Source organism: Octopus bimaculoides, chromosome 4 (assembly GCF_046866305.1).
Source record: "Octopus bimaculoides isolate indiv1 chromosome 4, ASM4686630v1, whole genome shotgun sequence".
NCBI classification, from domain to species: Eukaryota; Metazoa; Mollusca; class Cephalopoda; order Octopoda; family Octopodidae; genus Octopus; species Octopus bimaculoides.
In genome coordinates, this window is record NC_142931.1 from 141,973,532 (window position 1) to 142,000,239 (window position 26,708).

Consider the following 26,708-nt stretch of genomic DNA (forward strand, 5'->3'; position numbering starts at 1 on the left):
CCCACGGAAGTGTTCCAGCATGACAAACTACAGACTACAGACCTCCGCTCTACCAACTGAGCTATCGCGGGACACAGTCAAATCATCTGCAAAATAGTTTAGTCCTAAGAAATATGAAATTAAAAATACGCCAACTGTTTGGTATTATGTGTGAGAAGGAAGAGAAGGCAAGTTGAATGCGGGAAGATTTAGAGGGGAGGAGGGAATATGTTAGTAAGACATGTAAGAAACGGAGACGGAGTATAGAAGTGCTTAGGGAAAAATCCGGAAACCTTTCAATCTGTCTATCTATCTATCTGCTTGTCTCTTTGTGTCTCATTCAATCTCTGTCTTTCTAATTCCCTCCCCCATCTCTCCCTCTCTCTCTCTCTCTCTGTCTCTCTCTCTCTCTATCTCTCTCTATCTCTCTCTCTCTCTCTCTCTCTCTCTCTCTCTCTCTCTCCCTCTCTCTTTCTCTCTCTTATTCTATATCAGTCTCTTTATGCTTACAGGCAACTCTGCCTCTCTCCAAAGCTGAAGCCGACTTTCGTAGACTTTGAACTCTCAGTGTAAAGAGAAACAAGAAAATGCTACCCAACGACTTATCTTTTCTGCCATTCATCACAATAAGGACATCAATGTTCAAAATGTTAATCCTTCCCATGAAGGCCGGTTAGCTCAGTTGGTTAGAGCGTCGTGCTAATAACGCGAATGTGGTGGGTTCGAGCCCCATACTGGTCATTTAACTTTTGTACCTGCGTTCTTTTTGCGCAGGCATGGGTTTATGGTTGAAAACTTCGCTTTGCAACCACCTGCTTTCACATTCGATAACAAAATTCGTACCATGAATAAGCGTCGTCTTCTATCGAACCAATAGATAGAACCAATGCCTTGTCAGTGAATCTGGTAAACGGAAACTATGTGGAGGCTCGCTGTGTATATATGGGTGTATACCTGTCGATGTGTATGCCGCGCCACCAACGCTTCACAGCGAGAGTTGGTCTCTTTACGTCCCCGTATCTTGGCATTTTGGCAAAAAGACCGATAAAATACTACCACACAAGGATATATAGAGCGGGTTTGCTCGTCTTGACCACCTCAAGAAGGTGCTCCAGCAAGGCCACAGACCAACGACCAAAACAAGTAAAAGATAAAAAAATTTTTAAATATCAAAATCAGTCATCACTATCGCCTCAACAGTTCTGCTCAATGCACAAGGCATCAACCCTTCCACCAATGCCCATAAATGGAAGATACAGTTTATTGAGGATCGGGTTAATGAACATTTCCTGCCATTCACCACAAGAAGGACTTCATCTCAAATCGATCACTATTACGACGAAGCAACGGTTTATCTTTTCCTGCCATTCACCACAATAAGAACATCAATGTTAAGACGATCACAAATAGACGAAGGCCGGTTAGCTCAGTTGGTTAGAGCGTCGTGCTAATAACGCGAATGTCGTGGGTTCGAGCCCCATCCTGGCCATATACTTTACATTTTTTTAAGGTTGCAATCTTCCATGTTTGCGCAGGCGGACTCCTATGGGGATCTTTCTGAATTGACGGGCACCACACGGGCACCACACAGGCACCACTTGTTTTCTTAACACTACATAAAACATAAAGACATAAATGAAAAGTTGTGCCCTTCAGTTCAGAAAGATCCTTATATGGCTCAAAACTTCACTTTGCAACACACAGCTTTCACGTTCAATCCCAAAGTTCGTACAATGAATAAGCGACTCCGATCGAACCAATGCTTTGTCAGTGAATCTGGTAGACGGAAGCCATGTTAAGGCGGCGATCTGGCAGAATCGTTAGCACGCCGGGCGAAAGGCTTAGTGGTATTACGTCTGTCTTTACGTTCTGAGTTCGAATTCCGCCGAGGTCGACTTTGCCTTTCATTCTTTCAAAGTCGATAAATTAAGTACCACTTAAGTACTCATCGACTGGATCCTCACCCGAAATTGTGGGCCTTGTGCCTAAAGTAGAAAAGACAGAAGCTATGCGAAAGCTCGTTGTGTATATATGCGTCGTTGTGTCTGCCGTCTCACCAACACTTCACAACAGGTGTTGGTCTGTTTACGTCTCCGTAACTTGGCGTATCGGCAAAATGACCGATAAAGTAGTACTACACAAAAATATATCGCGTCGGTTCGCTCGACTTAACCAACACAAGAAATTGTTCCAGCATGGCCACAGTCCAACGACCGAAACAAATAAAGGATAGAACAAGGAAATATTTTAATTAATAAAAAAACACGAATCTCGCGAGACGGATTCGAACCATCGACCTAAGGATGTCAGACGTTTCAATAACAAACTACAGTCCTCCGCTCTACCAACTGAGCTATCGCGAGACACGGATACACTGATTCTCAAATAGATTAGTCGTAAGAAATGTGAAGTTAAAACTACGCCAACTGTTTGGTATTATGTGAGAGGAGGAGAAGAAGCAGGGGGTGGAGAAGAAGCAGGACGTGGAGGAGGAGCAAGAGGAGGAGCAGGATGAGCAACAGGAGAAACAGGAGGAGTGGTATAAGGCAAGTGGTATAAGGGAAGATTCAGAGAGGAGGGGTGAGGGAATATGTTAGTATGTAAGATATGTAAGGAAACGGGGACGGAATATAGCAGTGTTTAGGAAAAGCCCAGACCTTTGTGTCTCTCTATCTATCTATCTATTTGTATGTCTCTCTATCAGTCTATCTCTGTCTGTTTATTCTGTTTATCTCCCCCCCCCCACACTCTCTCTCTCTCTTTCTGCATACAGATATCTCTCTGTCTATTGGTCCCTGAATGTACAGGTGTCTATCCGACACTCTAGGTAGGTAGGTATCTCTCTATCTGTCTATACACAGGTATCCGTTTGTTGACCTGTCTTTGTACAGTTGTCTATATGGATGTCTATCTAGCACTTTGTCTCTCTTTACATATATACGTAGGTGTCTATCTCACAACTTCTCCATGCATATAACCACAAAGCATTTCTATGTAAACTGCATTTACCAAGTAGAGGTGCGAAACCGTATTAGCCCCTTGATTCCCTTCACTGACTTACTTTAAACAACTCCACAATGATTAAAGTTGAAACCGACTTTCGTAGAATTTGAACTCACAGCGTAAAGAGAAATAACAAAATACTTCGAAACGAGTTATCTTTTCCTGCCATTCACCACAATAAGGACGTCACTATCAAAACGATCAGTAGAAGACGAAGGCCGGTTAGCTCAGTTGGTTAGAGCGTCGTGCTAATAACGCGAATGTCGTGGGTTCGAGCCCCATTTTAGCCATTTATATTTTTATTCTTACGATCTTTTATGTTTGCCCAGGCATGCTTGTATGGTTAAGAACGTCGCTTTGCAGCCCACTGCGTTCATGTTCAATCCCAAAGTACGTACCATGAATAAACGATCCAACCAATACCTCGTCAATGAATATGGTAGACAGAGTTGTGTTAAGGCGGCGAGCTGGCAGAATGGTCAGCACGCCGGGCGAAATGTTTAGCGGTATTTCGTTTGTCTTATGTTCTGAGTTCAAATTCCGCCGAGGTCGACTTTGCCTTTCATCTTTTCGGAAAGGATAAATTTCGACTCATGTAGAATTCGAACTCACGGTGTAAAGTGCAATAACTAAATACTACTCAACGCTCTGTCTTTTCAGCCATTTACTACAATAAGTACATCAATGTTAAAATGGTAGAGCGTTTAGGAGAGGGCCGGTTAGCTCAGTTGGTTAGAGCGTCGTGCTAATAACGCGAATGTCGTGGGTTCGAGCCCCATACTGGCCATATAACTTTTGTACCTGCGTTCTTTTTTCGCAGACATGGTCTTATGGTTGAAAACTTCACTTTGCAACCACCTGCTTTCACATTCGATCACAAAATTCGTACCATGAATAAGCGTCGTCTTCTATAGTCCAGATAGAACCAATGCCTTGGGAGGAGAAGAAGAAGAAAGTGGAATAGGGAAAGGTTTAGAGGGGAGGGGGAATGTGTTGGTGTGTAACACATGTAAGGAAAGAGAGACGGAATACTGTTGAAAGAAAGACCTGGAAATCTATTTATATTTATTTATCTGTCTGTCAGTCTCACATTTAATGTCCTCCCTCCCTCCCCCTCTCCCTCCATTTATTTATCTATCTAAATAAACACCTGCATACACATAGTTACCTAGCTAACTATGTGTATGCAGGTGTTTATTTCTCAGCCTGTTTATGCTCAAAGGCAAACTCTGTCTCTCTTCAAAGTTGAAGCCGACTTTCGTACAATTTGAACTCACAGCGTAAAGACAAATAACAAAATACCACTCAACCACCTACCTTTTCAGCCATTCACCACAATAAGGTCGTCAATGTCAAAACGGTTGGCAGGTTATCGAAGGCCGGTTAGCTCAGTTGGTTAGAGCGTCGTGCTAATAACGCGAATGTCGTGGGTTCGAGCCCCATACTGGCCACATAGCTTTTTTGATATTTGTATTCTTTTGCGCAGGTATGGTTGCATGATTAAGAAATTCGCTTTGCAACCATCTGCTTTCACATTCAATCCCACAGTTCGTACCATGAATAACCGTCTTCCATACCTCATAGCAAATCTATACCTTCTCAGCGAATCTCGTAGACGAAAACTGTGTGCAATCCCGTTGTATGTCGTTGTGTATGCCGTCCCAGCAACACTTGGCAACTGGAGTTACTGTGTTTTCGTACCCGTAACTTCGATTTTCGGCAAGATGTCCGATGAAATAGTACCACACGAAAATATACTGACAGAGTTTCCTAGACTTAGCCACCCCACGGAAGTGTTCCAGCATGACCGCAGTCATACAACCAGAACAAGTGAAAGATAAAATAAAGAAATATTTTAATAAAAAAAAATAAAAACACAAATCTCGCGAGACGGATTCGAACCACCGACCTAAGGATGTCAGACGTTCAAATAACAAACTACAGTCCTCCGCTCTACCAACTGAGCTATCGCGAGACACAGTCAAATCATCTGCAAAATAGTTTAGTCCTAAGAAATATGAAATTAAAAATACGCCAACTGTTTGGTATTATGTGTGAGAAGGAAACAGTGAGGAGGAAGAGAAGGCATGTTGAATGAGGGAAGATTTAGAGGGGAGGAGGGAATATGTTAGTAAGACATGTAAGAAACGGAGACGGAGTATAGAAGTGCTTAGGAAAAAATCCGGAAACCTTTCAATCTGTCTATCTATCTGCTTGTCTCTTTGTGTGTCATTCAATCTCTGTCTTTGTATTTTCCTCCCCCCTCTCTCCCTCTCTCTCTCTCTATCTCTCTCTATCTCTCTCTCTCTCACTCTCTCTCTCCCCCACTCTCTTTCTCTCTCTTATTCTATATCAGTCTCTTTATGCTTACAGGCAACTCTGCCTCTCTCCAAAGCTGAAGCCGACTTTCGTAGACTTTGAACTCTCAGTGTAAAGAGAAACAAGAAAATGCTACCCAACGACTTATCTTTTCTGCCATTCATCGCAATAAGGACATCAATGTTCAAAATGTTAATCTCATGAAGGCCGGTTAGCTCAGTTGGTTAGAGCGTCGTGCTAATAACGCGAATGTCGTGGGTTCGAGCCCCTTACTGGCCATTTAACCTTTGTACCTGCATTCTTTTTGCGCAGTCATGGGTTTATGGTTGAAAACTTCGCTTTGCAACCACCTGCTTTCACATTCGATCACAAAATTCGTACCATGAATAAGCGTCGTCTTCTATCGAACCAATAGATAGAACCAATGCCTTGTCAGTGAATCTGGTAAACGGAAACTATGTGGAGGCTCGCTGTGTATATATGGGTGTATACCTGTCGATGTGTATGCCGCGCCACCAACGCTTCACAGCGAGAGTTGGTCTCTTTACGTCCCCGTATCTTGGCATTTTGGCAAAAAGACCGATAAAATACTACCACACAAGGATATATAGAGCGGGTTTGCTCGTCTTGACCACCTCAAGAAGGAGCTCCAGCAAAGCCAGAGACCAACGACCAAAACAAGTAAAAGATAAATTTTTTTTTAAATATCAAAATCAGTCATCACTATCGCCTCAACAGTTCTGCTCAATGCACAAGGCATCGACCCTTCCACCCATGCCCATAAATGGAAGATACAGTTTATTGAGGATCGGGTTAATGAACATTTCCTGCCATTCACCACAAGAAGGACTTCATCTCAAATCGATCACTATTACGACGAAGCAACGTTTTATCTTTTCCTGCCATTCACCACAATAAGAACATCAATGTCAAAACGATCACTAATAGACGAAGGCCGGTTAGCTCAGTTGGTTAGAGCGTCTTGCTAATAACGCGAATGTCGTGGGTTCGAGCCCCATACTGGCCATATACTTTACATTTTTTTAAGTTTGCAATCTTCCATGTTTGCGCAGGCGGACTCCTATGGGGATCTTTCTGAATTGACGGGCACCACACGGGCACCACAAAGGCACCACTTGTTTTCTTAACACTACATAAAACATAAAGACATAAATGAAAAGTTGTGCCCTTCAGTTCAGAAAGATCCTTATATGGCTCAAAACTTCACTTTGCAACACACAGCTTTCACGTTCAATCCCAAAGTTCGTACAATGAATAAGCGACTCCGATCGAACCAATGCCTTGTCAGTGAATCTGGTAGACGGAAGCCATGTTAAGGCGGCGATCTGGCAGAATCGTTAGCACGCCGGGCGAAAGGCTTAGTGGTATTACGTCTGTCTTTACGTTCTGAGTTCGAATTCCGCCGAGGTCGACTTTGCCTTTCATCCTTTCAAAGTCGATAAATTAAGTACCACTTAAGTACTCATCGACTGGATCCTCACTCGAAATTGTGGGCCTTGTGCCTAAAGTAGAAAAGACAGAAGCTATGCGAAAGCTCGTTGTGTATATATGCGTCGTTGCGTCTGCCGTCTCACCAACACTTCACAACAGGTGTTGGTCTGTTTACGTCTCCGTAACGTGGCGTATCGGCAAAATGACCGATAAAATAGTACTACACAAAAATATATCGCGTCGGTTCGCTCGACTTAACCAACACAAGAAATTGTTCCAGCATGGCCACAGTCCAACGACCGAAACAAATAAAGGATAGAACAAGGAAATATTTTAATTAATAAAAAAAGGGAAAAAAACACGATTCTCTCGAGACGGATTCGAACCATCGACCTAAGGATGTCAGACGTTTCAATAACAAACTACAGTCCTCCGCTCTACCATCTGAGCTATCGCGAGACACGATACACTGATTTTCAAATAGGTTAGTCGTAAGAAATGTGAAGTTAAAACTACGCCAACTGTTTGGTATTATGTGAGAGGAGGAGAAGAAGCAGGAGGTGGAGAAGAAGCAGGACGTGGAGGAGGAGCAAGAGGAGGAGCAGGAGGAGGAACAGGAGAAACAGGAGGAGCATGAGGAGCAGGCAAGTAGTATAAGGGGAGATTCAGAGAGGAGGGGGTGAGGGAATATGTTAGTATGTAAGATACGTAAGGAAACGGGGACGGAATATAGCAGTGTTTAGGAAAAACCCAGAGACCTTTGTGTCTCTCTATCTATCTATCTATTTGTCTGTCTCTCTATCAGTCTATCTCTGTCTGTTTATTCTGTTTATCTCCCCCCCCCCACTCTCTCTCTCTCTTTCTGCATACAGATATCTCTCTGTCTATTGGTCCCTGAATGTACAGGTGTCTATCCGACACTCTACGTACGTAGGTATCTCTCTATCTGTCTATACACAGGTATCCGTTTGTTGACCTGTCTTTGTACAGTTGTCTATATGGATGTCTATCTAGCACTTTGTCTCTCTTTATATATATACGTAGGTGTCTATCTCACAACTTCTCCATGCATATAACCACAAAGCATTTCTATGTAAACTGCATTTACCAAGTAGAGGTGCGAAACCGTATTAGCCCCTTGATTCCCTTCACTGACTTACTTTAAACAACTCCACAATGATTAAAGTTGAAACCGACTTTCGTAGAATTTGAACTCACAGCGTAAAGAGAAATAACAAAATACTTCGAAACGAGTTATCTTTTCCTGCCATTCACCACAATAAGGACGTCACTATCAAAACGATCACTAGAAGACGAAGGCCGGTTAGCTCAGTTGGTTAGAGCGTCGTGCTAATAACGCGAATGTCGTGGGTTCGAGCCCCGTACTAGCCATGTATGTTTTTATTCTTACGATCTTTTATGTTTGCGCAGGCATGCTTGTATGGTTAAGAACGTCGCTTTGCAGCCCACTGCGTTCATGTTCAATCCCAAAGTACGTACCATGAATAAACGATCCAACCAATACCTCGTCAATGAATATGGTAGACAGAGTTGTGTTAAGGCGGCGAGCTGGCAGAATGGTCAGCACGCCGGGCGAAATGTTTAGCGGTATTTCGTTTGTCTTATGTTCTGAGTTCAAATTCCGCCGAGGTCGACTTTGCCTTTCATCTTTTCGGAAAGGATAAATTTCGACTCATGTAGAATTCGAACTCACGGTGTAAAGTGCAATAACTAAATACTACTCAACGCTCTGTCTTTTCAGCCATTTACTACAATAAGTACATCAATGTTAAAATGGTAGAGCGTTTAGGAGAGGGCCGGTTAGCTCAGTTGGTTAGAGCGTCGTACTAATAACGCGAATGTCGTGGGTTCGAGCCCCATACTGGCCATATAACTTTTGTACCTGCGTTCTTTTTTCGCAGACATGGTCTTATGGTTGAAAACTTCACTTTGCAACCACCTGCTTTCACATTCGATCACAAAATTCGTACCATGAATAAGCGTCGTCTTCTATAGTCCAGATAGAACCAATGCCTTGGGAGGAGAAGAAGAAGAAAGTGGAATAGGGAAAGGTTTAGAGGGGAGGGGGAATGTGTTGGTGTGTAACACATGTAAGGAAAGAGAGACGGAATACTGTTGAAAGAAAGACCTGGAAATCTATTTATATTTATTTATCTGTCTGTCAGTCTCACATTTAATGTCCTCCCTCCCTCCCCCTCTCCCTCCATTTATTTATCTATCTATCTAAATAAACACCTGCATACACATAGTTACCTAGCTAACTATGTGTATGCAGGTGTTTATTTCTCAGTCTGTTTATGCTCAAAGGTAAACTCTGTCTCTCTTCAAAGTTGAAGCCGACTTTCGTACAATTTGAACTCACAGCGTAGAGACAAATAACAAAATACCACTCAACCACCTACCTTTTCAGCCATTCACCACAATAAGGTCGTCAATGTCAAAACGGTTGGCAGATTATCGAAGGCCGGTTAGCTCAGTTGGTTAGAGCGTCGTGCTAATAACGCGAATGTCGTGGGTTCGAGCCCCATACTGGCCACATAGCTTTTTTTGATATTTGTATTCTTTTGCGCAGGTATGGTTGCATCATTAAGAAATTCGCTTTGCAACCATCTGCTTTCACATTCAATCCCACAGTTCGTACCATGAATAACCGTCTTCCATACCTCATAGCAAATCTATACCTTCTCAGCGAATCTCGTAGACGAAAACTGTGTGCAATCCCGTTGTATGTCGTTGTGTATGCCGTCCCAGCAACACTTGGCAACTGGAGTTACTGTGTTTTCGTACCCGTAACTTCGATTTTCGGCAAGATGTCCGATGAAATAGTACCACACGAAAATATACTGACAGAGTTTGCTAGACTTAGGCACCCCACGGAAGTTTTCCAGCATGACCGCAGTCATACAACCGGAACAAGTGAAAGATAAAATAAAGAAATATTTTAATAAAAAAAAATAAAAACACAAATCTCGCGAGACGGATTCGAACCACCGACCTAAGGATGTCAGACGCTCAAATAACAAACTACAGTCCTCCGCTCTACCAACTGAGCTATGGCGAGACACAGTCAGATCATCTGCAAAATAGTTTAGTCCTAAGAAATATGAAATTAAAAATACGCCAACTGTTTGGTATTATGTGTGAGAAGGAAGAGAAGGCAAGTTGAATGAGGGAAGATTTAGAGGGGAGGATGGAATATGTTAGTAAGACATGTAAGAAACGGAGACGGAGTATAGAAGTGCTTAGGAAAAAATCCGGAAACCTTTCAATCTGTCTATCTATCTATCTGCTTGTCTCTTTGTGTGTCATTCAATCTCTGTCTTTTTATTTCCCTCCCCCCTCTCTCCCTCTCTATCTCTGTCTGTCTCTCTCTCTCTCTATCTCTCTCTATCTCTCTCTCTCTCTCTCTCTCTCTCTCTCTCTCTCTCTCTCTCTCTCCCCCTCTCTCTTTCTCTCTCTTATTCTATATCAGTCTCTTTATGCTTACAGGCAACTCTGCCTCTCTCCAAAGCTGAAGCCGACTTTCGTAGACTTTGAACTCTCAGTGTAAAGAGAAACAAGAAAATGCTACCCAACGACTTATCTTTTCTGCCATTCATCACAATAAGGACATCAATGTTCAAAATGTTAATCCTTCCCATGAAGGCCGGTTAGCTCAGTTGGTTAGAGCGTCGTGCTAATAACGCGAATGTCGTGGGTTCGAGCCCCATACTGGCCATTTAACTTTTGTACCTGCGTTCTTTTTGCGCAGGCATGGGTTTATGGTTGAAGACTTCGCTTTGCAACCACCTGCTTTCACATTCGATCACAAAATTCGTACCATGAATAAGCGTCGTCTTCTATCGAACCAATAGATAGAACCAATGCCTTGTCAGTGAATCTGGTAAACGGAAACTATGTGGAGGCTCGCTGTGTATATATGGGTGTATACCTGTCGATGTGTATGCCGCGCCACCAACGCTTCACAGCGAGAGTTGGTCTCTTTACGTCCCCGTATCTTGGCATTTTGGCAAAAAGACCGATAAAATACTACCACACAAGGATATATAGAGCGGGTTTGCTCGTCTTGACCACCTCAAGAAGGTGCTCCAGTAAGGCCACAGACCAACGAGCAAAACAAGTAAAAGATAAAATTTCTTTTAAATATCAAAATCAGTCATCACTATCGCCTCAACAGTTCTGCTCAATGCACAAGGCATCAACCCTTCCACCAATGCCCATAAATGGAAGATACAGTTTATTGAAGATCGGGTTAATGAACATTTCCTGCCATTCACCACAAGAAGGACTTCATCTCAAATCGATCACTATTACGACGAAGCAACGGTTTATCTTTTCCTGCCATTCACCACAATAAGAACATCAATGTCAAAACGATCACAAATAGACGAAGGCCGGTTAGCTCAGTTGGTTAGAGCGTCGTGCTAATAACGCGAATGTCGTGGGTTCGAGCCCCATACTGGCCATATACTTTACATTTTTTTAAGTTTGCAATCTTCCATGTTTGCGCAGGCGGACTCCTATGGGGATCTTTCTGAATTGACGGGCACCACACGGGCACCACACAGGCACCACTTGTTTTCTTAACACTACATAAAACATAAAGACATAAATGAAAAGTTGTGCCCTTCAGTTCAGAAAGATCCTTATATGGCTCAAAACTTCACTTTGCAACACACAGCTTTCACGTTCAATCCCAAAGTTCGTACAATGAATAAGCGACTCCGATCGAACCAATGCCTTGTCAGTGAATCTGGTAGACGGAAGCCATGTTAAGGCGGCGATCTGGCAGAATCGTTAGCACGCCGGGCGAAAGGCTTAGTGGTATTACGTCTGTCTTTACGTTCTGAGTTCGAATTCCGCCGAGGTCGACTTTGCCTTTCATCCTTTCAAAGTCGATAAATTAAGTACCACTTAAGTACTCATCGACTGGATCCTCACCCGAAATTGTGGGCCTTGTGCCTAAAGTAGAAAAGACAGAAGCTATGCGAGAGCTCGTTGTGTATATATGCGTCGTTGTGTCTGCCGTCTCACCAACACTTCACAACAGGTGTTGGTCTGTTTACGTCTCCGTAACGTGGCGTATCGGCAAAATGACCGATAAAATAGTACTACACAAAAATATATCGCGTCGGTTCGCTCGACTTAACCAACACAAGAAGTTGTTCCAGCATGGCCGCAGTCCAACGACCGAAACAAATAAAGGATAAAACAAGGAAATATTTTAATTAAAAAAAAAAAGGGGAAAAAACACGAATCTCGCGAGACGGATTCGAACCATCGACCTAAGGATGTCAGACGTTTCAATAACAAACTACAGTCCTCCGCTCTACCAACTGAGCTATCGCGAGAAACGGTTTCAGAGATTCTCAAATAGATTAGTCATAAGAAACGTGAAGTTAAATGTACGCCAACTGTTTGGTATTATATGAGAGGAGGAGAACGAGGCGGAGAAGAAGCAGGAGGTGGGGGGGAGCAGGAGGAGGAACAGGAGAAACAGGAGGAGCAAGAGAAAGAGGCAAGAGAAAGAGGCAAGTGGTATAAGGGAAGATTTAGAAAGGGTGGGGGAATATGTTAGTATGTAAGATATGTATGGAAACGGGAACGGAATATAGCAGTGTTGAGGGAAGACCCAGAAACCTTTGTGTCTCTCTATCTATCTATCTATAAATTTTTTTATCTCTCTATCAGTCTATCTCTGTCTGTTTATTCTGTTTATCTCCCCCCTCTCTCTTTCTGCATACAGATATCTCTCTGTCTATTGGTCCCTAAATGTATAGGTGTCTATCCGACACTCTACGTACGTAGGTATCTCTCTATCTGTCTATACACAGGTATCCGTTTGTAGACCTGTCTTTGTACAGTTGTCTATATGGATGTCTAGCACTCTGTCTCTATATATATATATACGTAGGTGTCTATCTCTCAACTTCTCCGTGTATATAACCGCAAAGCATTTCCATGTAAACTGCATTTATCAAGGAGAGGGGCGAAACCGTATTGGCCCCTTGATTCCCTTCACTGACTTACATTAAACAACTCCACAATGATTAAAGTTGAAACCGACTTTCGTAGAATTTGAACTCACAGCGTAAAGAGAAACAACAAAATACTTCGAAACGAGTTATCTTTTCCTGCCATTCACCACAATAAGGACGTCACTATCAAAACGATCACTAGAAGACGAAGGCCGGTTGGCTCAGTTGGTTAGAGCGTCGCGCTAATAACGCGAATGTCGTGGGTTCGAGCCCCATATTAGCCATTTATATTTTTATTCTTACGATCTTTTATGTTTGCGCAGGCATGCTTGTATGGTTAAGAACGTCGCTTTGCAGCCCACTGCGTTCATGTTCAATCCCAAAGTACGTACCATGAATAAACGATCCAACCAATACCTCGTCAATGAATATGGTAGACAGAGTTGTGTTAAGGCGGCGAGCTGGCAGAATGGTCAGCACGCCGGGCGAAATGTTTAGCGGTATTTCGTTTGTCTTATGTCCTGAGTTCAAATTCCGCCGAGGTCGACTTTGCCTTTCATCTTTTCGGAAAGGATAAATTTCGACTCATGTAGAATTCGAACTCACGGTGTAAAGTGCAATAACTAAATACTACTCAACGCTCTGTCTTTTCAGCCATTTACTACAATAAGTACATCAATGTTAAAATGGTAGAGCGTTTAGGAGAGGGCCGGTTAGCTCAGTTGGTTAGAGCGTCGTGCTAACAACGCGAATGTCGTGGGTTCGAGCCCCATACTGGCCATGTATCTTTTGTACCTGCGTTCTTTTTTCGCAGACATGGTTTTATGGTTGAAAACTTCACTTTGCAACCACCTGCTTTCACATTCGATCACAAAATTCGTACCATGAATAAGCGTCGTCTTCTATAGTCCAGATAGAACCAATGCCTTGGGAGGAGAAGAAGAAGAAAGTTGAATAGGGAAAGGTTTAGAGGGGAGGGGGAATGTGTTGGTGTGTAACACATGTAAGGAAAGAGAGACGGAATACTGTTGAAAGAAAGACCTGGAAATCTATTTATATTTATTTATCTGTCTCTCAGTCTCACATTTAATGTCCTCCCTCCCTCCCCCTCTCCCTCCATTTATTTATCTATCTATCTAAATAAACACCTGCATACACATAGTTACCTAGCTAACTATGTGTATGCAGGTGTTTATTTCTCAGCCTGTTTATGCTCAAAGGCAAACTCTGTCTCTCTTCAAAGTTGAAGCCGACTTTCGTAGAATTTGAACTCACAGCGTAAAGACAAATAACAAAATACCACTCAACGACCTACCTTTTCAGCCATTCACCACAATAAGGTCGTCAATGTCAAAACGGTTGGCAGGTTATCGAAGGCCGGTTAGCTCAGTTGGTTAGAGCGTCATGCTAATAACGCGAAAGTCGTGGGTTCGAGACCCATACTGGCCACATAGCTTTTTTGAAATCTGTATTCTTTTGCGCAGGTATGGATGCATGATTAAGAAATTCGATTTGCAACCATCTGCTTTCACATTCAATCCCACAGTTCGTACCATGAATAACCGTCTTCCATACCTCATAGCAAATCTATACCTTCTCAGCGAATCTCGTAGACGAAAACTGTGTGCAATCCCGTTGTATGTCGTTGTGTATGCCGTCCCAGCAACACTTGGCAACTGGAGTTACTGTGTTTTCGTACCCGTAACATCGATTTTCGGCAAGATGTCCGATGAAATAGTACCACACGAAAATATACTGACAGAGTTTCCTAGACTTAGCCACCCCACGGAAGTGTTCCAGCATGACCGCAGTCATACAACCGGAACAAGTGAAAGATAAAATAAAGAAATATTTTAATAAAAAAAAATAAAAACACAAATCTCGCGAGACGGATTCGAACCACCGACCTAAGGATGTCAGACGTTCAAATAACAAACTACAGTCCTCCGCTCTACCAACTGAGCTATCGCGAGACACAGTCAAATCATCTGCAAAATAGTTTAGTCCTAAGAAATATGAAATTAAAAATACGCCAACTGTTTGGTATTATGTGTGAGAAGGAAACAGTGAGGAGGAAGAGAAGGCAAGTTGAATGAGGGAAGATTTAGAGGGGAGGAGGGAATATGTTAGTAAGACATGTAAGAAACGGAGACGGAGTATAGAAGTGCTTAGGAAAAAATCCGGAAACCTTTCAATCTGTCTATCTATCTATCTGCTTGTCTCTTTGTGTGTCATTCAATCTCTGTCTTTCTATTTCCCTCCCCCCTCTCTCACTCTCTCTCTCTCTCTGTCTCTCTCTCTCTCTATCTTTCTCTCTCTCTCTCTCTCTCTCTCTCTCTCTCTCTCTCTCTCTCTCTCTCTCTCTCTCCCTCTCTCTTTCTCTCTCTTATTCTATATCAGTCTCTTTATGCTTACAGGCAACTCTGCCTCTCTCCAAAGCTGAAGCCGACTTTCGTAGACTTTGAACTCTCAGTGTAAAGAGAAACAAGAAAATGCTACCCAACGACTTATCTTTTCTGCCATTCATCATAATAAGGACATCAATGTTCAAAATGTTAATCCTTCTCATGAAGGCCGGTTAGCTCAGTTGGTTAGAGCGTCGTGCTGATAACGCGAATGTCGTGGGTTCGAGCCCCATACTGGCCATTTAACTTTTGTACCTGCGTTCTTTTTGCGCAGGCATGGGTTTATGGTTGAAAACTTCGCTTTGCAACCACCTGCTTTCACATTCGATCACAAAATTCGTACCATGAATAAGCGTCGTCTTCTATCGAACCAATAGATAGAACCAATGCCTTGTCAGTGAATCTGGTAAACGGAAACTATGTGGAGGCTCGCTGTGTATATATGGGTGTATACCTGTCGATGTGTATTCCGCGCCACCAACGCTTCACAGCGAGAGTTGGTCTCTTTACGTCCCCGTATCTTGGCATTTTGGCAAAAAGACCGATAAAATACTACCACACAAGGATATATAGAGCGGGTTTGCTCGTCTTGACCACCTCAAGAAGGTGCTCCAGCAAGGCCACAGACCAACGACCAAAACAAGTAAAAGATAAAAAAAATTTTAAATATCAAAATCAGTCATCACTATCGCCTCAACAGTTCTGCTCAATGCACAAGGCATCAACCCTTCCACCAATGCCCATAAATGGAAGATACAGTTTATTGAGGATCGGGTTAATGAACATTTCCTGCCATTCACCACAAGAAGGACTTCATCTCAAATCGATCACTATTACGACGAAGCAACGGTTTATCTTTTCCTGCCATTCACCACAATAAGAACATCAATGTCAAAACGATCACAAATAGACGAAGGCCGGTTAGCTCAGTTGGTCAGAGCGTCGTGCTAATAACGCGAATGTCGTGGGTTCGAGCCCCATACTGGCCATATACTCTACATTTTTTTAAGTTTGCAATCTTCCATGTTTGAGCAGGCGGACTCCTATGGGGATCTTTCTGAATTGACAGGCACCACACGGGCACCACACGGGCACCACACAGGCACCACTTGTTTTCTTAACACTACATAAAACATAAAGACATAAATGAAAAGTTGTGCCCTTCAGTTCAGAAAGATCCTTATATGGCTCAAAACTTCACTTTGCAACACACAGCTTTCACGTTCAATCCCAAAGTTCGTACAATGAATAAGCGACTCCGATCGAACCAATGCCTTGTCTGTGAATCTGGTTGACGGAAGCCATGTTAAGGCGGCGATCTGGCAGAATCGTTAGCACGCCGGGCGAAAGGCTTAGTGGTATTACGTCTGTCTTTACGTTCTGAGTTCGAATTCCGCCGAGGTCGACTTTGCCTTTCGTCCTTTCAAAGTCGATAAATTAAGTACCACTTAAGTACTCATCGACTGGATCCTCACCCGAAATTGTGGGCCTTGTGCCTAAAGTAGAAAAGACAGAAGCTATGCGAAAGCTCGTTGTGTATATATGCGTCGTTGCGACTGCCGTCTCACCAACACTTCACAACAGGTGTTGGTCTGTTTACGTCTCCGTAACTTGGCGTATCGGCAAAATGACCGATAAAATAGTACTACACAAAAATATATCGCGTCGGTTCGCTCGACTTAACCAACACAAGAAATTGTTCCAGCATGGCCGCAGTCCAACGACCGAAACAAATAATGGATAAAACAAGGAAATATGTTAATTTAAAATAAAAGGGAAAAAAACACGGATCGCGCGAGACGGATTCGAAACATCGACCTAAGGATGTCAGACGTTTCAATAACAAACTACAGTCCTCCGCTCTACCAACTGAGCTATCGCGAGACACGAATACTCTGATTCTCAAATAGATTAGTCGTAAGAAATGTGAAGTTAAAACTACGCCAACTGTTTGGTATTATGTGAGAGGAGGAGAAGAAGCAGGAGGTGGAAAAGAAGCAGGACGTGGAGGAGGAGCAAGAGGAGGAGCAGGAGGAGCAACAGGAGAAACAGGAGGAGCATGAGGAGGAGGCAAGTGGTATAAGGGAAGATTCAGAGAGGAGGGGTGAGGGAATATGTTAGTATGTAAGATATGTAAGGAAACGGGGATGGAATATAGCAGTGTTTAGCAAAAACCCAGAGACCTTTGTGTCTCTCTATCTATCTATCTATTTGTCTGTCTCTCTATCAGTCTATCTCTGTCTGTTTATTTTGTTTATCTCTCCCCCCCCCCCACTCTCTCTCTCTTTCTGCATACAGATATCTCTCTGTCTATTGGTCCCTGAATGTACAGGTGTCTATCCGACACTCTACGTACGTAGGTATCTCTCTATCTGTCTATACACAGGTATCCGTTTGTTGACCTGTCTTTGTACAGTTGTCTATATGGATGTCTATCTAGCACTTTGTCTCTCTTTATATATATACGTAGGTGTCTATCTCACAACTTCTCCATGCATATAACCACAAAGCATTTCTATGTAAACTGCATTTACCAAGTAGAGGTGCGAAACCGTATTAGTCCCTTGATTCCCTCCACTGACTTACTTTAAACAACTCCACAATGATTAAAGTTGAAACCGACTTTCGTACAATTTGAACTCACAGCGTAAAGAGAAATAACAAAATGCCACTCAACCACCTACCTTTTCAGCCATTCACCACAATAAGGTCGTCAATGTCAAAACGGTTGGCGGGTTATCGAAGGCCGGTTAGCTCAGTTGGTTAGAGCGTCGTGCTAATAACGCGAAAGTCGTGGGTTCGAGCCCCATACTGGCCACATAGCTTTTTTGATATTTGTATTCTTTTGCGCAGGTATGGTTGCATGATTAAGAAATTCGCTTTGCAACCATCTGCTTTCACATTCAATCCCACAGTTCGTACCATGAATAACCGTCTTCCATACTTCATAGAAAATCTATGCCTTCTCAGCGAATCTGGTAGACGAAAACTGTGTGCAATCCCGTTGTATGTCGTTGTGTATGCCGTCCCAGCAACACTTGGCAACTGGAGTTACTGTGTTTTCGTACCCGTAACTTCGATTTTCGGCAAGATGTCCGATGAAATAGTACCACACGAAAATATACTGACAGAGTTTCCTAGACTTAGCCACCCCACGGAAGTGTTCCAGCATGACCGCAGTCATACAACCGGAACAAGTGAAAGATAAAATAAAGAAATATTTTAATAAAAAAAATAAAAACACAAAACTCGCGAGACGGATTCGAACCACCGACCGAAGGATGTCATACGTTCAAATAACAAACTACAGTCCTCCGCTCTACCAACTGAGCTATCGCGAGACACAGACACATCATCTGCAAAATAGTTTAGTCCTAAGAAATATGAAATTAAAAATATGCCAACTATTTGGTATTATGTGTGAGAAGGAAACAGTGAGGAGGTAGAGAAGGCAAGTTGAATGAGGGAAGATTTAGAGGGGAGGAGGGAATATGTTAGTAGGACATGTAAGAAACGGAGACGGAGTATAGAAGTGCTTAGGAAAAAATCCGGAAACCTTTCAATCTGTCTATCTATCTATCTGCTTGTCTCTTTGTGTGGCATTCAATCTCTGTCTTTCTATTTCCCTCCCCCCTCTCTCCTTCTCTCTCTCTCTCTGTCTCTCTCTCTCTCTATCTCTCTCTCTTTCTCTCTCTCTCTCCCTCTCTCTTTCTCTCTCTTATTCTATATCAGTCTCTTTATGCTTACAGGCAACTCTGCTTCTCTCCAAAGCTGAAGCCGACTTTCGTAGACTTTGAACTCTCAGTGTAAAGAGAAACAAGAAAATGCTACCCAACGACTTATCTTTTCTGCCATTCATCACAATAAGGACATCAATGTTCAAAATGTTAATCCTTCCCATGAAGGCCGGTTAGCTCAGTTGGTTAGAGCGTCGTGCTAATAACGCGAATGTCGTGGGTTCGAGCCCCATACTGGCCATTTAACTTTTGTACCTGCGTTCTTTTTCCGCAGGCATGGGTTTATGGTTGAAAACTTCGCTTTGCAACCACCTGCTTTCACATTCGATCACAAAATTCGTACCATGAATAAGCGTCGTCTTCTATCGAACCAATAGATAGAACCAATGCCTTGTCAGTGAATCTGGTAAACGGAAACTATGTGGAGGCTCGCTGTGTATATATGGGTGTATACCTGTCGATGTGTATGCCGCGCCACCAACGCTTCACAGCGAGAGTTGGTCTCTTTACGTCCCCGTATCTTGGCATTTTGGCAAAAAGACCGATAAAATACTACCACACAAGGATATATAGAGCGGGTTTGCTCGTCTTGACCACCTCAAGAAGGTGCTCCAGCAAGGCCACAGACCAACGACCAAAACAAGTAAAAGATAAAAAAATTTTTAAATATCAAAATCAGTCATCACTATCGCCTCAACAGTTCTGCTCAATGCACAAGGAATCAACCCTTCCACCAATGCCCATAAATGGAAGATACAGTTTATTGAGGATCGGGTTAATGAACATTTCCTGCCATTCACCACAAGAAGGACTTCATCTCAAATCGATCACTATTACGACGAAGCAACGGTTTATCTTTTCCTGCCATTCACCACAATAAGAACATCAATGGCAAAACGATCACTACTAGACGAAGGCCGGTTAGCTCAGTTGGTTAGAGCGTCGTGCTAATAACGCGAATGTCGTGGGTTCGAGCCCCATACTGGCAATATACTTTACATTTTTTTAAGTTTGCAATCTTCCATGTTTGCGCAGGCGGACTCCTATGGGGATCTTTCTGAATTGACGGGCACCACACGGGCACCACACAGGCACCACTTGTTTTCTTAACACTACATAAAACATAAAGACATAAATGAAAAGTTGTGCCCTTCAGTTCAGAAAGATCCTTATATGGCTCAAAACTTCACTTTGCAACACACAGCTTTCACGTTCAATCCCAAAGTTCGTACAATGAATAAGCGACTCCGATCGAACCAATGCCTTGTCAGTGAATCTGGTAGACGGAAGCCATTTTAAGGCGGCGATCTGGCAGAATCGTTAGCACGCCGGGCGAAAGGCTTAGTGGTATTACGTCTGTCTTTACGTTCTGAGTTCGAATTCCGCCGAGGTCGACTTTGCCTTTCATACTTTCAAAGTCGATAAATTAAGTACCACTTAAGTACTCATCGACTGGATCCTCACCCGAAATTGTGGGCCTTGTGCCTAAAGTAGAAAAGACAGAAGCTATGCGAAAGCTCGTTGTGTATATATGCGTCGTTGCGTCTGCCGTCTCACCAACACTTCACAACAGGTGTTGGTCTGTTTACGTCTCCGTAACGTGGCGTATCGGCAAAATGACCGATAAAATAGTACTACACAAAATTATATCGCGTCGGTTCGCTCGACTTAACCAACACAAGAAATTGTTCCAGCATGGCCGCAGTCCAACGACCGAAACAAATAAAGGATAAAACAAGGAAATATTTTAATTAAAAAAAAAAAGGGAAAAAAACACGAATCTCGCGAGACGGATTCGAACCATCGACCTAAGGATGTCAGACGTTTCAATAACAAACTACAGTCCTCCGCTCTACCAACTGAGCTATCGCGAGACACGAATACACTGATTCTCAAATAGATTAGTCGTAAGAAATGTGAAGTTAAAACTACGCCAACTGTTTGGTATTATGTGAGAGGAGGAGAAGAAGCAGGAGGTGGAGAAGAAGCAGGACGCGGAGGAGGAGCAAGAGGAGGAGCAGGAGGAGGAACAGGAGAAACAGGAGGAGTGGTATAAGGCAAGTGGTATAAGGCAAGTGGTATAAGGGAAGATTCAGAGAGGAGGGGTGAGGGAATATGTTAGTATGTAAGATATGTAAGGAAACGGGGACGGAATATAGCAGTGTTTAGGAAAAACCCAGAGACCTTTGTGTCTCTCTATCTATCTATCTATGTGTCTGTCTCTCTATCAGTCTATCTCTGTCTGTTTATTCTGTTTATCTCTCCCCCCCCCCCACTCTCTCTCTCTTTCTGCATACAGATATCTCTCTGTCTATTGGTCCCTGAATGTACAGGTGTCTATCCGACACTCTACGTACGTAGGTATCTCTCTATCTGTCTATACACAGGTATCCGTTTATTGACCTGTCTTTCTACAGTTGTCTATATGGATGTCTATCTAGCACTTTGTCTCTCTTTATATATATACGTAGGTGTCTATCTCACAACTTCTCCATGCATATAACCACAAAGCATTTCTATGTAAACTGCATTTACCAAGTAGAGGTGCGAAACCGTATTAGCCCCTTGATTCCCTTCACTGACTTACTTTAAACAACTCCACAATGATTTAAGTTGAAACCGACTTTCGTAGAATTTGAACTCACAGCGTAAAGACAAATAACAAAATACCACTCAACCACCTACCTTTTCAGCCATTCACCACAATAAGGTCATCAATGTCAAAACGGTTGGCAGGTTATCGAAGGCCGGTTAGCTCAGTTGGTTAGAGCGTCGTGCTAATAAAGCGAATGTCGTGGGTTCGAGCCCCATACTAGCCATATGTATTTTTATTCTTACGATCTTTTATGTTTGCGCAGGCATGCTTGTATGGTTAAGAACGTCGCTTTGCAGCCCACTGCGTTCATGTTCAATCCCAAAGTACGTACCATGAATAAACGATCCAACCAATACCTCGTCAATGAATATGGTAGACAGAGTTGTGTTAAGGCGGCGAGCTGGCAGAATGGTCAGCACGCCGGGCGAAATGTTTAGCGGTATTTCGTTTGTCTTATGTTCTGAGTTCAAATTCCGCCGAGGTCGACTTTGCCTTTCATCTTTTCGGAAAGGATAAATTTCGACTCATGTAGAATTCGAACTCACGGTGTAAAGTGCAATAACTAAATACTACTCAACGCTCTGTCTTTTCAGCCATTTACTACAATAAGTACATCAATGTTAAAATGGTAGAGCGTTTAGGAGAGGGCCGGTTAGCTCAGTTGGTTAGAGCGTCGTGCTAATAACGCGAATGTCGTGGGTTCGAGCCCCATACTGGCCAAATAACTTTTGTACCTGCGTTCTTTTTTCGCAGACATGGTTTTATGGTTGAAAACTTCACTTTGCAACCACCTGCTTTCACATTCGATCACAAAATTCGTACCATGAATAAGCGTCGTCTTCTATAGTCCAGATAGAACCAATGCCTTGGGAGGAGAAGAAGAAGAAAGTGGAATAAGGAAAGGTTTAGAGGGGAGGGGGGATGTGTTGGTGTGTAACACATGTAAGGAAAGAGAGACGGAATACTGTTGAAAGAAAGACCTGGAAATCTATTTATATTTATTTATCTGTCTGTCAGTCTCACATTTAATGTCCTCCCTCCCTTCCCCTCTCCCTCCATTTATTTATCTATCTATCTAAATAAACACCTGCATACACATAGTTACCTAGCTAACTATGTGTATGCAGGTGTTTATTTCTCAGCCTGTTTATGCTCAAAGGCAAACTCTGTCTCTCTTCAAAGTTGAAGCCGACTTTCGTAGAATTTGAACTCACAGCGTAAAGACAAATAACAAAATACCACTCAACGACCTACCTTTTCAGCCATTCACCACAATAAGGTCGTCAATGTCAAAACGGTTGGCAGGTTATCGAAGGCCGGTTAGCTCAGTTGGTTAGAGCGTCGTGCTAATAACGCGAATGTCGTGGGTTCGAGCCCCATACTGGCCACATAGCTTTTTTGATATTTGTATTCTTTTGCGCAGGTATGGTTGCATCATTAAGAAATTCGCTTTGCAACCATCTGCTTTCACATTCAATCCCACAGTTCGTACCATGAATAACCGTCTTCCATACCTCATAGCAAATCTATACCTTCTCAGCGAATCTCGTAGACGAAAACTGTGTGCAATCCCGTTGTATGTCGTTGTGTATGCCGTCCCAGCAACACTTGGCAACTGGAGTTACTGTGTTTTCGTACCCGTAACTTCGATTTTCGGCAAGATGTCCGATGAAATAGTACCACACGAAAATATACTGACAGAGTTTGCTAGACTTAGCCACCCCACGGAAGTGTTCCAGCATGACCGCAGTCATACAACCGGAACAAGTGAAACATAAAATAAAGAAATATTTTAATTAAAAAAAATGAAAACACAAATCTCGCGAGACGGATTCGAACCACCGACCTAAGGATGTCAGACGTTCAAATAACAAACTACAGTCCTCCGCTATACCAACTGAGCTATCGCGAGACACTGTCAAATCATCTGCAAAATAGTTTAGTCCTAAGAAATATAAAATTACAAACACGCCAACTGTTTGGTATTATGTGTGAGAAGGAAACAGTGAGGAGGAAGAGAAGGCAAGTTGAATGAGGGAAGATTTAGAGGGGAGGAGGGAATATGTTAGTAAGACATGTAAGAAACGGAGACGGAGTATAGAAGTGCTTAGGAAAAAATCCGGAAACCTTTCAATCTGTCTATCTATCTATCTGCTTGTCTCTTTGTGTGTCATTCAATGTCTGTCTTTCTATTTCCCTCCCCCCTCTCTCACTCTCTCTCTCTGTCTCTCTGTCTCTCTCTCTCTCTCCCTCTCTCTTTCTCTATCTTATTCTATATCAGTCTCTTTATGCTTACAGGCAACTCTGCCTCTCTCCAAAGCTGAAGCCGACTTTCGTAGACTTTGGACTCTCAGTTTAAAGAGAAACAAGAAGATGCTACCCAACGACTTATCTTTTCTGCCATTCATCACAATAAGGACATCAATGTTCAAAATGTTAATCCTTCTCATGAAGGCCGGTTATCTCAGTTGGTTAGAGCGTCGTGCTAATAACGCGAATGTCGTGGGTTCGAGCCCCATACTGGCCATTTAACTTTTGTACCTGCGTTCTTTTTGCGCAGGCATGGGTTTATGGTTGAAAACTTCGCTTTGCAACCACCTGCTTTCACATTCGATCACAAAATTCGTACCATGAATAAGCGTCGTCTTCTATCGAACCAATTGATAGAACCAATGCCTTGTCACTGAATCTGGTAAACGGAAACTATGTGGAGGCTCGCTGTGTATATATGGGTGTATACCTGTCGATGTGTATGCCGCGCCACCAATGCTTCACAGCGAGAGTTGGTCTCTTTACGTCCCCGTATCTTGGCATTTTGGCAAAAAGACCGATAAAATACTACCACACAAGGATATATAGCGCGGGTTTGCGCGTCTTGACCACCTCAAGAAGTTGCTCCAGCAAGGTCACAGATCAACGACCAAAACAAGTAAAAGATAAAAAAAATTTTAAATATCAAAATCAGTCATCACTATCGCCTCAACAGTTCTGCTCAATGCACAAGGCATCAACCCTTCCACCAATGCCCATAAATGGAAGATACAGTTTATTGAGGATCGGATTAATGAACATTTCCTGCCATTCACCACAAGAAGGACTTCATCTCAAATCGATCACTATTACGACGAAGCAACGGTTTATCTTTTCCTGCCATTCACCACAATAAGAACATCAATGTCAAAACGATCACTAATAGACGAAGGCCGGTTAGCTCAGTTGGTTAGAGCGTCGTGCTAATAACGCGAATGTCGTGGGTTCTGGCCATATACTTTACTCTTTTTTTAAGTTTGCAATCTTCCATGTTTGCGCAGGCGGACTCCTATGGGGATCTTTCTAAATTGACGGGCACCACACGGGCACCACACAGGCACCACTTGTTTTCTTAACACTACATAAAACATAAAGACATAAATGAAAAGTTGTGCCCTTCAGTTCAGAAAGATCCTTATATGGCTCAAAACTTCACTTTGCAACACACAGCTTTCACGTTCAATCCCAAAGTTCGTACAATGAATAAGCGACTCCGATCGAACCAATGCCTTGTCAGTGAATCTGGTAGACGGAAGCCATGTTAAGGCGGCGATCTGGTAGAATCAGCACGCCGGGCGAAAGGCTTAGTGGTATTACGTCTGTCTTTACGTTCTGAGTTCGAATTCCGCCGAGGTCACTTTGCCTTTCATCCTTTCAAAGTCGATAAATTAAGTACCACTTAAGTACTCATCGACTGGATCCTCACCCGACATTGTGGGCCTTGTGCCTAAAGTAGAAAAGACAGAAGCTATGCGAAAGCTCGTTGTGTATATATGCGTCGTTGCGTCTGCCGTCTCACCAACACTTCACAACAGGTGTTGGTCTGTTTACGTCTCCGTAACGTGGCGTATCGGCAAAATGACCGATAAAATAGTACTACACAAAAATATATCGCGTCGGTTCGCTCGACTTAACCAACACAAGAAATTGTTCCAGCATGGCCGCAGTCCAACGACCGAAACAAATAAAGGATAAAACAAGGAAATATTTAAATTCAAAAAAAAAAAGGGTAAAAAACACGAATCTCGCGAGACGGATTCGAACCATCGACCTAAGGAAGTCAGACGTTTCAATAACAAACTACAGTCCTCCGCTCTACCAACTGAGCTATCGCGAGACACGGATACACTGATTCTCAAATAGATTAGTCGTAAGAAATGTGAAGTTAAAACTACGCCAACTGTTTGGTATTATGTGAGAGGAGGAGAAGAAGCAGGAGGTGGAGAAGAAGCAGGACGCGGAGGAGGAGCAAGAGGAGGATCAGGAGGAGGAACAGGAGAAACAGGAGGAGCATGAGGAGGAGGCAAGTGGTATAAGGGAAGATTCAGAGAGGAGGGGTGAGGGAATATGTTAGTATGTAAGATATGTAAGGAAACGGGGACGGAATATAGCAGTGTTTAGGAAAAACCCAGAGACCTTTGTGTCTCTCTATCTATCTATCTATTTGTCTGTCTATCTATCAGTCTATCTCTGTCTGTTTATTCTGTTTATCTCTCCCCCCCCCACTGTCTCTCTCTTTCTGCATACAGATATCTCTCTGTCTATTGGTCCCTGAATGTACAGGTGTCTATTCGACACTCTACGTACGTAGGTATCTCTCTATCTGTCTATACACAGGTATCCGTTTGTTGACCTGTCTTTGTACAGTTGTCTATATGGATGTCTATCTAGCACTTTGTCTCTCTTTATATATATACGTAGGTGTCTATCTCACAACTTCTCCATGCATATAACCACAAAGCATTTCTATGTAAACTGCATTTACCAAGTAGAGGTGTGAAACCGTATTAGCCCCTTGATTCCCTTCACTGACTTACTTTAAACAACTCCACAATGATTAAAGTTGAAACCGACTTTCGTAGAATTTGAACTCACAGCGTAAAGAGAAATAACAAAATACCACTCAACGACCTACCGTTTCAGCCATTCACCACAATAAGGTCGTCAATGTCAAAACGGTTGGCAGGTTATCGAAGGCCGGTTAGCTCAGTTGGTTAGAGCGTCGTGCTAATAACGCGAATGTCGTGGGTTCGAGCCCCATACTGGCCACATAGCTGTTTTGATATTTGTATTCCTTTGCGCAGGTATGGTTGCATGATTAAGAAATTCGCTTTGCAACCATCTGCTTTCACATTCAATCCCACAGTTCGTACCATGAATAACCGTCTTCCATACCTCATAGCAAATC

At 42.9% G+C, this 26,708-nt stretch overlaps 25 non-coding genes across 25 annotated transcripts; 14 read left to right on the forward strand and 11 right to left on the reverse strand.

Annotated features, from left to right (window-relative positions):
- Positions 1-2,248: 2,248 nt before the first annotated feature.
- Trnay-gua (transfer RNA tyrosine (anticodon GUA)) lies at positions 2,249-2,342 on the reverse strand. Its single transcript has 2 exons — positions 2,306-2,342; positions 2,249-2,284 (listed from the first exon to the last, which is right to left on the reverse strand). It is a non-coding gene; the product is annotated as a tRNA-Tyr (tRNA).
- A 1,353-nt stretch (positions 2,343-3,695) lies between these two features.
- Positions 3,696-3,769, forward strand: Trnai-aau (transfer RNA isoleucine (anticodon AAU)). Its single transcript has one exon. It is a non-coding gene; the product is annotated as a tRNA-Ile (tRNA).
- Positions 3,770-4,359: 590 nt separating this feature from the next.
- On the forward strand, positions 4,360-4,433 carry Trnai-aau (transfer RNA isoleucine (anticodon AAU)). The gene has a single exon. It is a non-coding gene; the product is annotated as a tRNA-Ile (tRNA).
- Positions 4,434-4,863: 430 nt separating this feature from the next.
- Trnay-gua (transfer RNA tyrosine (anticodon GUA)) lies at positions 4,864-4,957 on the reverse strand. Its single transcript has 2 exons — positions 4,921-4,957; positions 4,864-4,899 (listed from the first exon to the last, which is right to left on the reverse strand). It is a non-coding gene; the product is annotated as a tRNA-Tyr (tRNA).
- Positions 4,958-7,118: 2,161 nt separating this feature from the next.
- Positions 7,119-7,212, reverse strand: Trnay-gua (transfer RNA tyrosine (anticodon GUA)). Its single transcript has 2 exons — positions 7,176-7,212; positions 7,119-7,154 (listed from the first exon to the last, which is right to left on the reverse strand). It is a non-coding gene; the product is annotated as a tRNA-Tyr (tRNA).
- Positions 7,213-9,236: 2,024 nt separating this feature from the next.
- On the forward strand, positions 9,237-9,310 carry Trnai-aau (transfer RNA isoleucine (anticodon AAU)). The gene has a single exon. It is a non-coding gene; the product is annotated as a tRNA-Ile (tRNA).
- Positions 9,311-9,741: 431 nt separating this feature from the next.
- On the reverse strand, positions 9,742-9,835 carry Trnay-gua (transfer RNA tyrosine (anticodon GUA)). Its single transcript has 2 exons — positions 9,799-9,835; positions 9,742-9,777 (listed from the first exon to the last, which is right to left on the reverse strand). It is a non-coding gene; the product is annotated as a tRNA-Tyr (tRNA).
- Positions 9,836-10,418: 583 nt separating this feature from the next.
- On the forward strand, positions 10,419-10,492 carry Trnai-aau (transfer RNA isoleucine (anticodon AAU)). Its single transcript has one exon. It is a non-coding gene; the product is annotated as a tRNA-Ile (tRNA).
- A 674-nt stretch (positions 10,493-11,166) lies between these two features.
- On the forward strand, positions 11,167-11,240 carry Trnai-aau (transfer RNA isoleucine (anticodon AAU)). The gene has a single exon. It is a non-coding gene; the product is annotated as a tRNA-Ile (tRNA).
- Positions 11,241-12,031: 791 nt separating this feature from the next.
- On the reverse strand, positions 12,032-12,125 carry Trnay-gua (transfer RNA tyrosine (anticodon GUA)). The gene is made up of 2 exons: positions 12,089-12,125; positions 12,032-12,067 (listed from the first exon to the last, which is right to left on the reverse strand). It is a non-coding gene; the product is annotated as a tRNA-Tyr (tRNA).
- Positions 12,126-12,962: 837 nt separating this feature from the next.
- Trnai-aau (transfer RNA isoleucine (anticodon AAU)) lies at positions 12,963-13,036 on the forward strand. Its single transcript has one exon. It is a non-coding gene; the product is annotated as a tRNA-Ile (tRNA).
- Positions 13,037-13,459: 423 nt separating this feature from the next.
- On the forward strand, positions 13,460-13,533 carry Trnav-aac (transfer RNA valine (anticodon AAC)). Its single transcript has one exon. It is a non-coding gene; the product is annotated as a tRNA-Val (tRNA).
- A 1,098-nt stretch (positions 13,534-14,631) lies between these two features.
- On the reverse strand, positions 14,632-14,725 carry Trnay-gua (transfer RNA tyrosine (anticodon GUA)). The gene is made up of 2 exons: positions 14,689-14,725; positions 14,632-14,667 (listed from the first exon to the last, which is right to left on the reverse strand). It is a non-coding gene; the product is annotated as a tRNA-Tyr (tRNA).
- Positions 14,726-15,324: 599 nt separating this feature from the next.
- Trnai-gau (transfer RNA isoleucine (anticodon GAU)) lies at positions 15,325-15,398 on the forward strand. The gene has a single exon. It is a non-coding gene; the product is annotated as a tRNA-Ile (tRNA).
- A 674-nt stretch (positions 15,399-16,072) lies between these two features.
- Trnai-aau (transfer RNA isoleucine (anticodon AAU)) lies at positions 16,073-16,146 on the forward strand. Its single transcript has one exon. It is a non-coding gene; the product is annotated as a tRNA-Ile (tRNA).
- Positions 16,147-16,947: 801 nt separating this feature from the next.
- Trnay-gua (transfer RNA tyrosine (anticodon GUA)) lies at positions 16,948-17,041 on the reverse strand. The gene is made up of 2 exons: positions 17,005-17,041; positions 16,948-16,983 (listed from the first exon to the last, which is right to left on the reverse strand). It is a non-coding gene; the product is annotated as a tRNA-Tyr (tRNA).
- An 860-nt stretch (positions 17,042-17,901) lies between these two features.
- On the forward strand, positions 17,902-17,975 carry Trnai-aau (transfer RNA isoleucine (anticodon AAU)). Its single transcript has one exon. It is a non-coding gene; the product is annotated as a tRNA-Ile (tRNA).
- A 429-nt stretch (positions 17,976-18,404) lies between these two features.
- Trnay-gua (transfer RNA tyrosine (anticodon GUA)) lies at positions 18,405-18,498 on the reverse strand. Its single transcript has 2 exons — positions 18,462-18,498; positions 18,405-18,440 (listed from the first exon to the last, which is right to left on the reverse strand). It is a non-coding gene; the product is annotated as a tRNA-Tyr (tRNA).
- A 563-nt stretch (positions 18,499-19,061) lies between these two features.
- On the forward strand, positions 19,062-19,135 carry Trnai-aau (transfer RNA isoleucine (anticodon AAU)). Its single transcript has one exon. It is a non-coding gene; the product is annotated as a tRNA-Ile (tRNA).
- Positions 19,136-20,674: 1,539 nt separating this feature from the next.
- Trnay-gua (transfer RNA tyrosine (anticodon GUA)) lies at positions 20,675-20,768 on the reverse strand. Its single transcript has 2 exons — positions 20,732-20,768; positions 20,675-20,710 (listed from the first exon to the last, which is right to left on the reverse strand). It is a non-coding gene; the product is annotated as a tRNA-Tyr (tRNA).
- Positions 20,769-22,136: 1,368 nt separating this feature from the next.
- Positions 22,137-22,210, forward strand: Trnai-aau (transfer RNA isoleucine (anticodon AAU)). Its single transcript has one exon. It is a non-coding gene; the product is annotated as a tRNA-Ile (tRNA).
- Positions 22,211-22,804: 594 nt separating this feature from the next.
- Trnai-aau (transfer RNA isoleucine (anticodon AAU)) lies at positions 22,805-22,878 on the forward strand. The gene has a single exon. It is a non-coding gene; the product is annotated as a tRNA-Ile (tRNA).
- Positions 22,879-23,308: 430 nt separating this feature from the next.
- Trnay-gua (transfer RNA tyrosine (anticodon GUA)) lies at positions 23,309-23,402 on the reverse strand. The gene is made up of 2 exons: positions 23,366-23,402; positions 23,309-23,344 (listed from the first exon to the last, which is right to left on the reverse strand). It is a non-coding gene; the product is annotated as a tRNA-Tyr (tRNA).
- Positions 23,403-25,543: 2,141 nt separating this feature from the next.
- On the reverse strand, positions 25,544-25,637 carry Trnay-gua (transfer RNA tyrosine (anticodon GUA)). The gene is made up of 2 exons: positions 25,601-25,637; positions 25,544-25,579 (listed from the first exon to the last, which is right to left on the reverse strand). It is a non-coding gene; the product is annotated as a tRNA-Tyr (tRNA).
- Positions 25,638-26,495: 858 nt separating this feature from the next.
- Trnai-aau (transfer RNA isoleucine (anticodon AAU)) lies at positions 26,496-26,569 on the forward strand. Its single transcript has one exon. It is a non-coding gene; the product is annotated as a tRNA-Ile (tRNA).
- Positions 26,570-26,708: the final 139 nt, after the last annotated feature.